The 17,621-nt window shown below is 43.5% G+C and overlaps 1 protein-coding gene across 2 annotated transcripts in view; it reads right to left on the bottom strand.

Annotated features, from left to right (window-relative positions):
- The window catches only part of ACSF3 (acyl-CoA synthetase family member 3), a 59,121-nt gene extending 54,386 nt beyond the window's left edge, over positions 1-4,735 (bottom strand). Inside the window, exon 1 of one of the 2 annotated variants that reach the window (XM_077288438.1) lies at positions 4,494-4,735. The gene's annotated coding sequence lies outside the window, so the exon portion shown is untranslated. The remainder of the gene's footprint in view (positions 1-4,493) is intronic. The other variant, XM_077288436.1, reaches the window with a different exon arrangement.
- Positions 4,736-17,621: the final 12,886 nt, after the last annotated feature.

Here is a 17,621-nt window from a genome sequence, read left to right as displayed (position 1 = left end):
TGACTTGACCCTAAAAAAGTCAAGGTCGCTCAACCCTAGTGACCAGAGATGAGTGAATAGATTCACAGAACTCTGGACCAGCACCAGGTCAGTAGTCTGTGAACGAGGGATAGGAGCTCATCAAACCACCTCCTAACTGCCCACATCACTCCAACAGATAGGAGGCGGTTTACAGAGCTCCTATCCAGCCCCACGGAATACTCACCTGGCTGCAGGTTCCAATGATTCAATTCACTTATCTCTACTGGTGACAGATCCGATTTAATGGAGATAAACTGATGTCATAGGTGCCTGTCAGTGGCTAAATCCCCTCTATACTAAGTACACAATAGTCCCATGTGTAATGATGGTCAGGAGGAATAGTGATGAGCGGAAAACCTTGTTGACCAGTCTTGGGGTCTGTGCTCCCCCCATATGTTATTTTTTCTTTGGAAAGGGGTAAAGAATTTTCCTTCACTAGAAGATTGGCAGGTATCGTGAACCTTTCCTATTAATTAGAACAGGATGCATGCGTGATACATGCCAAACATTAGAAGCCACGTCAGCAGTGCCTTTCTATGTCAGCGCTGGGTAACTCATTTCATCACGTCATGCCATCACATATAGGTGAACGACGGGTTCATTCCATACTGTAATGCTATAGAACTGCAGTATACAGTAAAAGTGATCATACGAGAGCAGGTTCTAGACCAAAAAGGGACTAAAAAATAAAGGAGAAAATTTTATTTAAAAAAATATATTAATTTTTTTTTAAGGTTTAAAGGTGTTGCATCATCAGCGTTCTGCTCCTCTGGCTCACAACTTCCTGCTTGCTTAGGAAAGGTGCCCTCCTGAAGATTGACAAGATGGGCCAGCATCATGGTTACGTCATTAGTCAGAACTGTGCGTTTTATGCTGAAGCTTTGCCGCTGATACACGGGAGAAGTGCAGGGACAGCAAAGCTGGCCACGGAAACCGGACACCTCTGCAGTCTCCACGAGCAGTATACTATAGAAGTTAAAAAAGCCTCCACAGTGTCCTATCCAAACCTTTTGAGATTCAGAGGGGGACCCGACAGGGATGCCCTCTGTCTCCACTATTATTCGACATAGCATTGGACCCATTCCTGAGAAAATTACAGAATGAGGTGACCTTCGAGGGGGTGCGGTTGGGAACCACATCGGTAAAAATCTCGGCATTTGCTGATGATATTCTTCTATTTATTACCAACCCGGTTAGAGCAATCCCAGCCATTATGCATATATTGGAGAGTTTTGGTAAATGCTCTGGATTCAAAGTTAATTATAGTAAATCTGAGGCCCTGGCAGTTTTTAGATCGGGGAGGATGAATGACCCCACATTCCCATTCCATTGGTGCCAAGAATCCATTAAATATCTGGGGATACGGTTACCTGCGGACCCATCTATCTTATATAGAGTTAACTACAAACCATTAATCTCCTCTATAATTAATCTTCTACACTCCTGGAAACACTTTACACTGTCATTCTCTGGTAGATGCTATTTAATTAAAATGATAGTTTTTCCCAAGTTACTTTACGCCTTTCAGACTCTGCCCCTTCTCTTAACCCAGTCAGATCAGAATTTGTTAAACCTAAACTTTAGAAGATTTATCTGGGGGGTTAGAGGTAGATCACGTATAAGTCTTGCAAAACTACAAGCGACCAAGTTGGAGGGTGGTATTAACTTCCCTGATCTGAGAAGATATAATCTAGCGGCCAATCTCAGATATGCAATTGATTGGATCAGGGGTCTTTCTCACTTTGCAAATGTTGAAATAGAGCAACAATTTTACCCACATATTTCACTACCAACTTTATTACATCTGGGTGGGGAGGAACTCCCAGTAGGAATACATGACCACCCGTCTTTATGGCAAACGTTGCAAACTTGGCGACAATGTAGAAAAATTTGTGGTTTAAAATACAATCTATCCCCATTTCAGACCTTCTTGGGAAACCCGAGGTTCATGGAGGGCTCCGTATCGTCCTTTTATAAGATTTTGGCCTCTCAGGGATGTGGGCAAGTAATGGATCTCTTGGATCTTAATTTTTCAATAATATCCTTTGAAACGGCATCACAACGCTACCCATTATTTAACAATAAACCGTTTTTATTTCTCCAAGCACGTAGCCTGGCGCAGAAATATCAGACCCTAAAAGAGGCGGTTGAGGGGAGGATCAATCTAGATGGGTTTATCCGAAATGCTAAGTCTAATCCGGCCTCTATAAGTAACATTTATTCAATCTTGCGCCGGAGGTGGGTGGGGGAGGGGAAAATCACGGGTGTGGCAAGGTGGCTGAAAGATTTGCCTGAATTGGAGGTGGGTGACCTCTTTGAAGCTACTATGACACAAAAGAAAATTCTACCATATAGTAGCTATACTGATATGGCACTTCTAATATTACATAGAGCCTATATTACACCTTGCATGCAATCTAAGATGTCCCCATCCATCATCTATTCATGTTCCAAATGTAAAACCCATAATACTGACATATATCATCACTTATGGAGCTGCCCGCAAATTCAGAGACTTTGGAGAGAGATACATAAAGAATTGCAAAAAATTTGTGGAGCCGGTTTTGTACTTACTCCACAATGGGCTATTTTTAATATCCTAGATGAAACATCTCGAAAACTACCCAAACACGTCAAAGCAACACTTGTGATATGGGCCTCGGCAACCAGGAAGAGTATTTTACACCAGTGGTTGAATCCCTTAGTCCCTTCACTTCCTTTTATTCGCACAAAAATACAGTTCATTTTTAGGATGGAGTGGTTGGAGGCACTGACCAATAAAGAAAAACAAGTAGGCAAATTTTTTTCCACATGGGCTACCTTTATTCCATCACTTCCCTTAGAAACAAGGGAGAAACTGAGAACACAGTTTGAAGCTACTCAATGGTATTTACTGCAGCGGATAGGTGGTGAATCACCAGTTCCATGAAGATCTTTTGGGTTAGGTGTAAGCAGAGTTTGGAGAGCCATGTTTGGGTTTATGTTGGGTTGGGAGGGTTTTGGGATGCAATGTTAATGGTGTTGTCACAATACTGTATTATTGATTTTGGATTTGTATGATTTTATTAAAATCTAATAAACAGATTTTCAAAAAAAAAAAAAAGCCTCCACTCTTGATAAATTTTATATATATATATATATATATATATATATATATATATATATATATATATATATTGATATATTTCTTAATAAAAGGTAAATTGCAATGTTGCTTGCTTTAAAATCAACTTTGCAATTTTACACCTTTAATAAGATGAGAGAACCCCTTTAAATCACCTTCCCCCCCCCCCAATTAAAAAAAAAACATTTGGTATCGCCATGTCTGTAAAATAGTTTATCCAAAATGGCAAACTGCAAAAAGAAAAACAAATGGAAATGCTAGAACTGCTGTTGCCATCACTGCATTTCTTCCATACCCCCCCACAAAAAAAAAAAAGTAATATAAGGCGATCATAATGTATCAATAAAAATGACATCTCACCCCCTCAAAAACAAAGAATCGCACAATTCCATTGATGGAAAAATAAAAGTTATAGTCACTAATGGGGATACAAACTACATTTTATTTGATCTTTTTTTTACAAGGTTCTGAACTAACCATGAAAAATACATATGGTGTTCAGTATCTGCGTAATCGCACTGACATTTTTACTGCACAATTAATGCTTTTTGTTTGCTGTTTCACAGCACTTGTAATTTGTTTTTTCCCCATTTGATACATTATATGGTGAAAAGAATGGGGAATAGTGATGAGCGTGTGTGCTCAGATAAGGTGTTATATGAGCATGCTCTTGTGCTAAGCAAGTGTCTTTGGCGTGCTTGAATAATACGTTTCAGTCCCCGTGACTGCATATCTCGTGGCGGTTAGTCGCAGGAATGGTCTAACAAACATGAGACATGCAGCCACGGGACTCAAATATATTATTCGAGCACGCCAAAGTCACTCGGCTAGCACCGGAGCATGCTCATATAACACCTTATCCAAGCACGTTCATTCATCATTAATGAGGTCAAGCAAAAAAAAAAAAAACAACCCCTGGAAAAATAAAAAGTTATGGCTCTTGGAAACAAGGGGGGGGGGGGGGGGCGTAAGCGCAAAAATAAAAAATGACAGCATTCTGAAGAAGTTAAAGGGATTATTGGATGGCTGCACCCCCAGCGAATTGTCGTCTAGCTGCGCCTGACCTGATAAAGCACAAAAGCGTTTGAAGAAAAAAAAAACACCTTCGGGCAGTGACATATCGCAATGTAAGGGGCAATTTTTGGTTTAGCTCCATCCTGACACACTGTCACGACACAAGCAGTGAACAGGTTATCTATGGGGGGCAAATGGGTTTTGACACATGAATAACCGAGCTCATGTCCCTCCTGCTGTATAACAAGCTCAGACAGCGCTACAGAGAGGAGGAAGAGCCGCCATGTCTACAGGAGACGAAGCCTGACTATTCATCAATACACATCGCTCTCACCTTGTATCACTGGGGGACAGGTCCGACACTGCACGGCTCCTCCCGGAAACTGAGCCGAGGACTCATGGTTCCGCCTGTCGGTCAGGTACCGTACAGTGCTTTCCAACGAGTAAAGCCGTGCTTATCGAAATGTCATTCTTACGTGCCCCATATCTAATAATAATGTCGTCTCAATGTGCAGCTCTCATCACTTGTGTATCGTTCTGAAGTGCCACTGCCTCCTGCATGGAAGCTTCGGAGTTGGCCCATAGCAACCAATCAGCTCGCCGCTTTCATTTTCCGACCTGCTTAGGGAGAATGCAAAGTGTAATCGGATTGGTTGCTATAGGCAACTGCACACTACATGAGGCCTAGCTGAATATGACATTTTCTTAGGCCTGCACAGTCGTGTGTCGCATTGCCTCGCGGCACGGTCATAAAAACAAAATATTGGTAGAATTATGGGGGGGGGGGGGGGTTCACCATTTCATCTCACTTTAATTTTTTTTCCCGGTTTTCCAGTACATTGAATGGTAAAATGAAAGACTTCATTCAAAAGTAACAAAAAAAAAGAAAAAAACGAGCCCTTATACGTCTATATTTACCAAAAAAATATATATAAAAAATAGTTCTGGCTCTTGGAAAAATGGCGGGGGAACAAAAAAGGATCAAAATAGCAAAAATGAAAACTTGCCCAGTTCCTAAGGGGTTAAAGTGGTATTCTCATCTCATTTATAGGATTTCCACAGGACAAATCATAAATGGCAGTTGAGGGTCTCACGGTTATAGGGGCCGCTGTGAGGGGAGAGATGGCCGCTCATACCCTGCTCTCTTCATTTACTTGTCTTTTGAGATAGTGAAATAAACACGCTCGGCAATTTTTCACCCTTCATAGAAGTGAATGAAGAGAGCCATGAACGCGGAGCCACCTTTTCATTGAGACGGATAGGTACGGGACCCCCACAATGTCAGACTGAGCAACATTGGGCTCCCAGAGGACTCGATTCTGAGGTCCCACCTATCTTCCATACAAAACCAATTCATTATCATTAACGGGGTTTTTCAGATCAGCGCTAATTATCGTCAGGCACCGTATCTTACAGTATAGCCATAAGATACATAATGTTGCTGATTCGATTGATTATCACGTAATCATTGAGATTCTGTTTAAATCCAGATGGTGGCGCTGGGTTCTCCCCGGCTCAAGGGCCCCAAGTCTGCCAATATGGATGACCCTGCCTGAGGGAGAAGCCAGGGCCCCCCGGAGGATTCTCCGTTCTCTGGTTGGCCAGTCCAACCCTGGACCCGCATCTATCAGACATTTATCAATATAGTAAAGCAATTTACCAATAAAATGTGAATACCAGCATCACTCCCATTATCTGCAGGAGTGATTGTGTCAGTGGATTACCACAGTCCCTATCTCGATGCATATTGTCTACTACTTTGCATTGATGAACTATCCTTAGGATGGGTCGTCAATGTATGATCGGTCTGGGCTCGACACCCGACACTTCCGCTGATCAGCTGATTTCAGTGTCAGCCACAGTATATAATCCAGACCCCATTCATGGAGTATAGACCACTGTGTACTGCGCTCTGTAGTCCAAAGGATAGACCTTCAGTAAATTCTGGATGCTTCAGCATTTCAAATAATGATATTTTAGTAGGAAATCACTGTTTAAAGGAGTTTTATTTTTATTACTTTACTTGAATTATTACTTTTTATTATTATTGCTATTATTATTATTATTTTACTTTTATTATTACTTTTTTATTATTATTGTTATTATTACTTTTATTATTTTTTACTATTATTATTTTATTAATTATTTACTAATCTGGGGCCACCACCACCAAAGCTTGTAGTACCATTCACAGCCCGTACACAATGGCGGAAAGGATGTCACATATGATGTTAATGGCTTATCCCAGGGATAAGTCATCAATATGGAAAACCCATTCAAGTAATTCAATAAGATTTTCTGCCCAAATAACCCTACACTATAAAAGTCATGGCGTTTACGCTTACGCAACATAGCGTGATATAAGTTTTATATTTATTGTTCTGCCTTTTCTATCTGTTTTGATGTTCTGATAATTCCTATCATCCTTCATATCAAAATTATTAAACCGCCAACGTGAACTTTCGCTATAGTCAGTGATCTTAACATTTCTTTAGTTTGCAGATCATGACTTAGCCAAGTGTGCATGCACATAACTTTGGATGCAAGCGGAATGAATGGCAGTAAAATGTCTGAAGTGAATAGCTGAGAATGTCAGACATTATTTTAAAGCCTCATTCAAATGTCTGTAAAAAACATTCCGAGTCCTGACCGCATTTTACAAACCGGCCTGGGGTCTCCTGATCTGACCGTGACAGCCTAAGAGACATATATGAAGCTGTCAAGTTGAAGTCAGCAGACCCCCAGCCCATCCGTACATTGCGGACTGTACTCAGACTGTGTTTCATGGAATTCTGAAGGAAGTTTTACTCTGTAGCACCAAAAATGGTTGGATCCATCACCAGAAACCCAATATATTAGGCCTTTACGCATACACATTAGACCAAAATCACCGCTATCAACAGGTTTGGCAGACAGTATAATGTACATGGGGGACCTGGACAATTTATTATCAGGGGGTATTTAGGGATCCGTCAAGTCCGATTTCGGATTGCCAAACCCTTTGCTCTTCCGCAGACATGTTTGGCAGCGTCTCTCTTACAGAATGGCAGAATGAGTTTTCCTGTGTATGGGAGAGTCGGCCATGATGACCGCCAGCTGAACAATTGATCTATCGGCCAAACCATTGTTCAGCCAACAACCATGTAAAGTGTATAGTGGGCTTTGGTAAGGCGATCAACTTTGTGGTCAATTTTTCTTTAAGGAAACATAGTGAACTATTTTAAAACACAAAAAAAAATTGAAATAACATAGAAGTCGAAGCCGTTGGCGCGATGGTGAAAATTGTCGGATCCAATAGTTTGAATGCACCAGTCTTCTACTATTTTAATTAATAGATAATGGATATTGTGCAGGTTTATTTTGCATTCACCTATTCATTTTAATTAAAACTTTTGTTTCTACTAACCCCGTGCGCAAAAATACCATCATTCTATAGGTATTTTGAGACTCCCCAACTCCAGCTGCTCCCTGTGGGGACGCCAGGCTTTTCCCAGCCCTAGACATGTGTAAGAATGTGGAAATCTGGTTGAGAATAGGGACCCATGTGAGCACCATAGCGCGTGTCAGCAGCAGATGAGCAAGTACTTGGCACAGCGCACCGCTTTTTGAGATGACAATCCACTTGGCACGCAGAACACGTCGGGCACATCTGCCTCTTCCGATAGCAGCTGCGCCATGTGTTGGCACACACAAATATGTGTGGTGTTATTATCTCAGCACGGATGATTGTGTCACCTACCTGTAGCGCTCGATTACTGTCTTCCTTATGTAAACATTGCATAAGTATACACGCCAGTCCTTATGCTGATAACATTAGGTGATAGAACAGCTGCAACGACTTTCCCAAGAGTGATTGAACCTACCAGTACCGCAGCCTAGAGCTCTCCACGAGGCCAAAATACACCTCTTATATTTACTACTACTGTGACTCATGGGTGGGAGGACGGTAGACTTTGGAATATCAATGCAGCTCTTGCCAAAAGCCAGGTGAGAATATTCAACGCCATTGCAATGACTGCCCAAGGGAATGTTTGTGACCTTTCAAGGCATTGGTTTTATTTAGCTGCAGAATGGATGATAATTTACCTCTTTCCAGTAGCAAACAAAATATACAAACCCCATTTGTCATCTCAATATCTGCTATTACCCTAGTGGTGAATCTAACGAACTGTCACTTACTACATATCTGATTACCTAATAAATGGGACCACCAGTGATCAGTCATTTACTACCTATCCTACTACCATAACGACTAGATGGGATCACCAGCGACAAGTCACTTACTACCTATTCTATTACCATACCGACTAGATGGGACCGCCAGCGATCAGACACTTACTACCTATCCTATTACCATACCGACAAGATGGGACAGTCAGCGATCAGTCACTTACTACCTATCCTATTACCATACCGACTAGATGGGGCCACCAGTGATCAGACACTTACTACCTATCCTATTACCATACCGACTAGATGGGGCCACCAGTGATCAGTCACTTACTATCTACTCTATTACCATACTGACTAGATGGGACCACCAGTGATCAGTCACTTACTATCTACTCTATTACCATACTGACTAGATGGGACCATGTTATGATCCGGTGACCTTGGAGCCGCATGAGAGACTTTCTCAGGAGTAGGTGGTACCTGTACTGACCGCAAACCCTAAACTAACACCGCAACTGGAAGTAGCCGTGGGATGTGCCTAACACGTCCTAGACACCTCGACACAGCCGGAGGACTAAATACCCCTATAGATAGAAATGGGAATTCTATCTTGCCTCAGAGCAGAACCCCAGAGGATAAGCAGACCCCCACAAATATTGACTGTGAGTATAAGAGGAAAAACACACGCAGGCAGAAAAACAGGATTTAGCAAAAGAGGCACTTCTAGCTAAACAGAAAAGGATAGGACAGAATTCTAAGCGGTCAGTATTAAAATCCTAAAAATATCCACAGCAGATAATACAAATATACTACATCTAACTAAAGACATAGAAAGTATATCTGCATCTCCTGAGAATCCAGCATGACTGAAAAATCCAAACAAAGTCTAAGCTGGACAAAAACACAATAAATAGCACTGAATTGCAAAGCACACTGCATGTGTGCACAGAGACAAAAAAACAGACACTTATCTTAGTTGAATTGGCAGCAGGGCATGAGGAGCCAGAGAGAGATGCAATCCCTCCAAGTACAATGGACAACTGGCATTGACTCATGGATCCTGCACACCTAAATACCTAATAGAGCTGCAATCAGCAGAAACACCTGCCCTGGATTACAACCCCAAGACAACTGCACTACCACCAACAACCACCGGAGGGAGCCCAAGAGCAGAATTCACAACAGGACCACCAGTGATCAGTCACTTACTACCTACTCTATTACCATACTGACTAGATGGGACCACCAGTGATCAGTCACTTACTACCTATCCTATTACCATACTGACTAGATGGGACCGCCAGTGATCAGTCACTTACTACCTATCCTATTACCATACTGACTAGATGGGACTGTCAGCGATCAGTCACTTACTACCTATCTTATTACCATACCGACTTGATGGGACTGTCAACGATCAGTCACTTGATACCTACTCTATTACCATACTGACTAGATGGGACCACCAGTGATCAGTCTGAGGACTAAGAACCTAGTGTTCGAAACACGTTCAGTCATGACTGCCGTGTGATCTTTTCTCCGTTTTTTTGTCAGCCTTTGCTATTTTAAATTATGGAATAAAGATACAATATTTTTATATTTACGTCCTGGAACTGGAAATCTTGCTTTGTTTGGTGCTTCATCCACGTTACAGCGGAGACGTCTTTTCCCTTCTCGGTTGCTATAACCACAGCTTTTGGATTTTCATACTGACTAGGTGGGACAGCCAGCGATCAGTCACTTACTACCTATTCTATTACCATACTGACTAGATGGGACCACCAGTGATCAGTCACTTACTACCTACTCTATTACCATACTGACTAGATGGGAACGCCAGCGATCAGTCACTTACTACCTATTCTATTACCATACTGACTAGATGGGGCCACCAGTGATCAGTCACTACCTATCCTACTACCATACCGACTAGATGGGACCACCAGCAATCAGTCACTTACTACCTATCCTGTTACCATACCGACTAGATGGGACCACCAGGTCAATAGCTAATCTTTTGTATCAAATTATCCTCCTAGTCCCAATGTGCCAGCGATCATCCAACAAATGTGCAATACACTTGGTGTTGTTGGGTGATCGGATCGTTTCTTAAATCATCGCTATAAGCAGCACATTGCCCCTGGTAAACCAAATCATTTGAAACAGAACTTTTCATCCCTAATTATCCTAAGAGACAAAAAATAAGAGCTCTGAGATGAGCTTGTATAGGTGTCACGGCACTGTTCAAGATATCCCAGGGCTCTAGGGGCTCCTTCCCTATCTGTTATGATCCGGTGACCGTGGAGCCGCATGAGAGACTTTCTCAGGAGTAGGTGGTACCTGTACTGACCGCAAACCCTAAACTAACAATGCAACTGGAAGTAGCCGTGGGATGTACCTAACAAGTCCTAGACACCTCAACACAGCCGGAGGACTAAATACCCCTATAGATGGAAATGGGAATTCTATCTTGCCTCAGAGCAGAACCCCAAAGGATAGGCAGCCCCCCACAAATATTGACTGTGAGTATAAGAGGAAAGACACACGCAGGCAGAAAAACAGGATTTAGCAAAAGAGGCACTTCTAGCTAAATAGAAAAGGACAGGACAGAATTCTAAGCGGTCAGTATTAAAATCCTAAAAATATCCACAGCAGATAATACAAATATTCTACATCTAACTAAAGACATAGAAAGTAAATCTGCATCTCCTGAGAATCCAGCATGACTGAAAAATCCAAACAAAGTCTAAGCTGGACAAAAACACAATGAATTGCACTGAATTGCAAAGCACACTGCATGTGTGCACAGAGACAAAAAACCAGACACTTATCTTAGCTGAATTGGCAGCAGGGCATGAGGAGCCAGAGAGAGATGCAATCCCTCCAAGTACAATGTACAACTGGCAAGGACTCATGGATCCAGCAAACCTAAATACCTAGTAGAGCTGCAATCAGCAGAAACACCTGCCCTGGATTACAACCCCAAGACAACTGCACTACCACCAACAACATGAAGATAAGAAAAATGGTGTGCACTCAGGTCGTAGGATAGTGAGGTGCTGGTAAACTGACCGTGTGGTCAAGTCTAACATAGAAAAAAATTACCGCACACTCAATATTGATATAATGCAGAAAAAAGGTTTATGCCAATTTTATTCAGGAAAAAACAAAATGATAGTTCGCCACAGTGATAGAGTAGAACCCGACGTTTCGACCCTCCCGGGTCTTATTCATGGGGTTACTCTAGTCCTTAGGAATGTATGTACACAAGGTGGCAGTAGTAAACGAGGACCAAACGATCCCTGATACAGAGAGCAAAACCTTGGTAGAAGGCCAGTAAGGGTTATTATCCCAAAGAGTTAATTCAGGGGACCTCTGGAAACGTGCAGCAAGGCGCGGGATGCGCCGCTTACCCCCATAGGACCCACACCAGGTCCATGAAGTACACGACCCCTTCTGAATTAACTCTTTGGGATAATAACCCTTACTGGCCTTCTACCAAGGTTTTGCTCTCTGTATCAGGGATCGTTTGGTCCTCGTTTACTACTGCCACCTTGTGTACATACATTCCTAAGGACTAGAGTAACCCCATGAATAAGACCCGGGAGGGTCGAAACGTCGGGTTCTACTCTATCACTGTGGCGAACTATCATTTTGTTTTTTCCTGAATAAAATTGGCATAAACCTTTTTTCTGCATTATATCAATATTGAGTGTGCGGTAATTTTTTTCTATCTACCACCAACAACCACCGGAGGGAGCCCAAGAGCAGAATTCACAACAGTACCCCCCCTTGAAGAGGGGTCACCTAACCCTCACCAGAGCCCCCAGGCCGATCAGGACGAGCCAGATGAAAGGCACAGACCAAATCAGCAGCATGGACATCAGAGGCAAAAACCCAAGAATTATCCTCCTGGCCATAACCCTTCCATTTGACAAGGTACTGAAGCCTCCGCCTCGAAAAGCGAGAATCCAAAATCTTCTCAACCACATACTCCAACTCCCCATCAACCAACACAGGAGCAGGAGGATCAACAGAGGGAACAACGGGCACCACATATTTCCGCAATAAAGATCTATGGAAAACATTATGGATGGCAAAAGAGGCCGGAAGGGCCAAACGAAAAGACACCGGATTGATAATCTCAGAAATCCTATAAGGACCAATAAACCGAGGCTTAAACTTAGGGGAAGAAACCTTCATAGGAACATGACGGGAAGACAACCAGACCAAATCCCCAACCCGAAGCCGGGAATTAACACATCGACGACGGTTAGCAAAACGCTGAGCCTCCTCCTGAGACAACACCAAATTGTCCACCACGAGCCCAAATCTGCTGCAACCTATCAACCACAGAATCCACACCAGGACAATCAGAAGGTTCAACTTGCTCCGAAGAAAAACGAGGATGAAAACCAAAATTACAAAAGAAGGGCGAAACCAAGGTAGCCGAACTAGCCCGATTATTAAGGGCAAACTCGGCCAATGGCAAGAAAGCCACCCAATCATCCTGATCAGCAGACACAAAGCATCTCAAATAAGTTTCCAAAGTCTGATTAGTTCGCTCGGTCTGGCCATTTGTCTGAGGATGAAATGCGGAAGAAAAAGACAAATCAATGCCCAGCCTAGCACAAAAGGCCCGCCAAAACCTAGAAACAAACTGGGAACCTCTGTCGGACACAATATTCTCCGGAATACCATGCAAACGAACCACATGCTGAAAAAACAACGGAACCAAATCAGAAGAGGAAGGCAATTTAGGCAAAGGCACAAAATGAACCATCTTAGAAAACCGGTCACAAACCACCCAGATAACCGACATCCTCTGGGAAACCGGAAGGTCCGAAATAAAATCCATAGAAATATGCGTCCAGGGCCTCTCAGGGACCGGCAAAGGCAAAAGCAACCCACTAGCACGGGAACAACAAGGCTTGGCCCGTGCACAAGTCCCACAGGACTGCACAAAAGAACGCACATCACGCGACAAAGAAGGCCACCAAAAGGACCTACCAACCAAATCTCTGGTACCAAAAATACCAGGATGGCCAGCCAACACAGAACAATGAACCTCAGAAATCACTCTACTAGTCCATCTATCAGGAACAAACAGTTTCCCCACTGGACAGCGGTCAGGTTTGTCAGCCTGAAATTCCTGCAGAACCTGTCGCAAATCAGGGGAAATGGCAGAAAGGACCACCCCTTCCTTCAGAATGCCGACCAGCTCAAGTACCTCAGGAGAATCAGGCAAAAAACTCCTAGAGAGGGCATCAGCCTTAATATTCTTAGAACCCGGAAGATACGAGACCACGAAATCAAAACGGGAGAAAAACAGGGACCATCTAGCCTGTATAGGATTCAGCCGTTTGGCAGATTCGAGGTAAATCAGATTTTTATGATCGGTCAAGACCACAATACGGTGCTTGGCTCCCTCAAGCCAATGTCGCCATTCCTCAAACGCCCACTTCATAGCCAACAACTCCCGATTGCCGACATCATAATTGCGTTCAGTGTTGTGAATTTGGATTCTGGGCTCCCCCGGTGGCCGCTTGTGGAATTGGACTTGTCATCCTCTTTCCTGTTTCACCTGGTTCCATCAGTAGTGGGTGTCGCTATTTAAGCTCATTTCTCTGGTGGTTTCTTGCCGGTCAACAATGTTATCTGATGCCTCTCAGTGCTTGTTCCTGCTTCTAGACAACTACTAGATAAGTTGGACTTTTGTCCATGTTTTGTTTTGCCTATTTGTTCCAGTTCACAGCTGAAGTTTTGTTACTGTGTCTGGAAAGCTCTCGTTGATCAGGGATTGCTACTCTGGCGTTATGAGTTAATGCCAGAGTTTAAGGTAATCTCTGGATGGTGTTTTGTTAGTGTTTTTCTGCTGACCATGAAAGTATACTATCTGTCTTCTGCTATCTAGTAAGCGGACCTCAAATTTGCTAAGACTATTTTCCTGCTGCGTTTGTTGTTTCATCTGAACTCACCGTCATTATATGTGGGGGGCTACTGTCTTCTTTGGAATATTTCTCTAGAGGTGAGCCAGGTCTTATATTTCCCTCTGCTAGCTATTTAGGTCTTAGGCCAGAGCTGGGCATCTAGCGATAAATAGGAAATGCTACCTGGCTATTTCTAGTTGCGCGGCAGGCTTAGTTCATGGTCAGTATAGTTCCATCTTCCGAGAGCTTGTCCCTCTATAGGCTTGCTATGATCTCTGCCTGCAGAGATCATGACAGTTTGACCGGCCAATAAAGTGTTAAAGACCCAGGTTGAGAAAGGAGAGTTATAACAAGTCTGCTGGAATTTTTTTTTTTTTTCCTCCAGTCTGCCTTGCTGCAGTCTTTTTTCTCTCTCTCCTCCTAATCTCTGTATGCTCTGTGTGCACCTGACAATAATGGATCTCCAGAGTGTAACTGCGGGTTTGAATAATCTCATCACGAAAGTACAAAATTTACAAGATTTTGTGGTACATGCTCCGGTATCTGAGCCGAGAATTCCTTTGCCGGAGTTCTTCACAGGGAATAGAGCTAGCTTCCAGAATTTCCGAAATAATTGTAAGCTTTATTTGTCCCTGAAGTCTCGTTCAGCTGGAGACCCTGCTCAGCAGGTTAGGATTGTGATTTCCTTGTTCAGGGGTGACCCTCAAGATTGGGCCTTCTCATTGCCAGCAGGGGATCCTGCGTTACGCGATGTGGATGCGTTTTTTCTGGCCTTGGGCTTGCTTTATGAGGAACCTCATTTGGAACTTCAGGCAGAAAAAACTTTGATGGCACTATCTCAGGGGCAAGACGAAGCTGAAGTTTTCTGCCAAAAATTCCGTAAATGGTCTGTGCTTACTCAGTGGAATGAGTGCGCCTTGGCGGCAACTTTCAGAGAAGGTCTCTCTGATGCCGTTAAGGATGTTATGGTGGGGTTCCCTGTGCCTGCAGGTCTGAATGAGTCCATGACAATGGCTATTCAGATTGATAGGCGTCTGCGGGAGCGCAAACCGGTGCACCATCTGGCGGTGTCTATGGAAAAGACGCCAGAAAGTATGCAGTGTGATAGAATTCTGTCCAGGAGCGAGCGACAGAATTTTAGACGGAAGAATGGATTGTGTTTCTATTGTGGGGATTCTACTCATGTTATATCAGCATGCTCTAGGCGTACAAAGAAGCTTGATAAGTCTGTTTCCATTGGCACCATTCAGTCTAAGTTTATTTTGTCTGTAACCCTGATTTGCTCTTTGTCATCCATTGCCACGGACGCCTATGTTGACTCTGGCGCCGCTCTGAGTCTTATGGATTGGTCCTTTGCCAATCGTTGTGGTTTTTATTTAGAGCCTTTGGAGACTCTTATTCCTCTGAAGGGGATTGACTCCACCCCATTGGCTAATAATAAACCACAATACTGGACACAAGTAACCATGCGTATCAATCCGGATCACCAGGAGATTATTCGTTTCCTGGTGCTGTATAATTTACATGACGATTTGGTACTGGGATTGCCATGGTTGCAGTCTCATAACCCAGTCTTGGACTGGAGAGCAATGTCTGTGTTGAGCTGGGGATGTAAGGGTATTCATGGGGACTTACCTTTGGTTTCTATTTCGTCGTCCATTCCCTCTGAAGTCCCTGAGTTCCTTTCTGATTATCAAGACGTCTTTGACGAACCCAAGCTTGGGTCGTTACCTCCGCACCGTGAGTGCGATTGTGCCATAGATTTGATACCGGGTTGTAAATATCCAAAGGGTCGTTTGTTTAATCTGTCTGTGCCGGAACATGCTGCTATGCGGGAATATATAAAGGAGTCTTTGGAAAAGGGACATATTCGTCCATCTTCTTCTCCCTTGGGAGCTGGGTTTTTCTTTGTCTCAAAAAAAGACGGCTCTTTGAGACCATGTATTGATTATCGGCTTCTGAATAAGATCACTGTTAAGTATCAATACCCATTGCCATTGCTTACTGATTTGTTTGCTCGTATAGAGGGTGCTAAGTGGTTCTCTAAAATTGATCTTCGTGGGGCGTATAATTTGGTGCGGATCAGGCAGGGGGATGAGTGGAAGACCGCATTTAATACGCCCGAGGGCCACTTTGAGTATTTGGTCATGCCTTTTGGTCTTTCTAATGCCCCTTCAGTTTTCCAGTCTTTTATGCATGATATTTTCCGCGATTTTCTGGATAAATTTATGATAATATATCTGGATGATATTCTGATTTTTTCTGATGACTGGGACTCTCATGTCCAGCAGGTCAGGAGAGTTTTTCAGGTTCTGCGGTCTAATTCTTTATGTGTGAAGGGGTCTAAGTGCGTTTTTGGGGTCCAGAAAATTTCCTTTTTGGGGTATATTTTTTCTCCCTCTTCCATTGAGATGGATCCCGTCAAGGTGCAAGCTATTTGTGACTGGACTCAGCCCTCCTCTCTTAAGGGTCTTCAGAGATTTTTGGGCTTTGCCAACTTTTACCGCCGATTTATTGCTGGTTTTTCGGATGTCGTTAAACCACTGACTGATTTGACCAGACAAAGCGCTGATGTTGCTAATTGGTCCCCTCATGCTGTAGAGGCCTTTCAGGAGCTTAAGCGCCGTTTTGCCTCTGCCCCTGTGTTGCGTCAGCCTGATGTGAATCTGCCTTTTCAGGTTGAGGTTGACGCTTCGGAGATCGGAGCTGGGGCAGTGTTGTCGCAGAAAGGTTCCGACTGCTCCGTCATTAGGCCTTGTGCCTTCTTTTCTCGCAAATTTTCGCCCGCAGAGCGGAATTATGATGTTGGGAATCGGGAGCTTTTGGCCATGAAGTGGGCGTTTGAGGAGTGGCGCCATTGGCTCGAGGGGGCTAGGCATCAGGTGGTGGTATTGACTGACCACAAAAATTTGATTTATCTTGAGACTGCCAGACGCCTGAATCCTAGACAGGCGCGCTGGTCTTTATTTTTTTCTCGCTTTAATTTTGTGGTGTCATACCTACCGGGTTCTAAGAATGTTAAGGCAGATGCCCTTTCTAGGAGTTTTGACCCGGACTCTCCTGGTAATTCTGAACCCACAGGTATCCTTAGGGAGGGAGTAATTTTGTCGGCCGTTTCTCCTGATCTGCGGCGGTCCTTGCAAGAGTTTCAGGCGGATAGACCGGATCGTTGTCCGCCTGATAGACTGTTTGTTCCGGATGATTGGACCAGCAGAGTCATCTCTGAGGTACATTCTTCTGCATTGGCAGGTCATCCCGGAATTTTTGGTACCAGGGATTTGGTGGCAAGATCCTTCTGGTGGCCTTCCCTGTCACGAGATGTGCGAGTCTTTGTGCAGTCATGTGACGTTTGTGCTCGG

The sequence above is a fragment of the Ranitomeya variabilis genome, chromosome 2 (genome assembly GCF_051348905.1).
Source record: "Ranitomeya variabilis isolate aRanVar5 chromosome 2, aRanVar5.hap1, whole genome shotgun sequence".
Classification (NCBI taxonomy): domain Eukaryota; kingdom Metazoa; phylum Chordata; class Amphibia; order Anura; family Dendrobatidae; genus Ranitomeya; species Ranitomeya variabilis.
The sequence above is the reverse complement of the archived record's forward strand: the minus strand, read 5'-3'. Positions and strand labels throughout refer to the sequence as shown.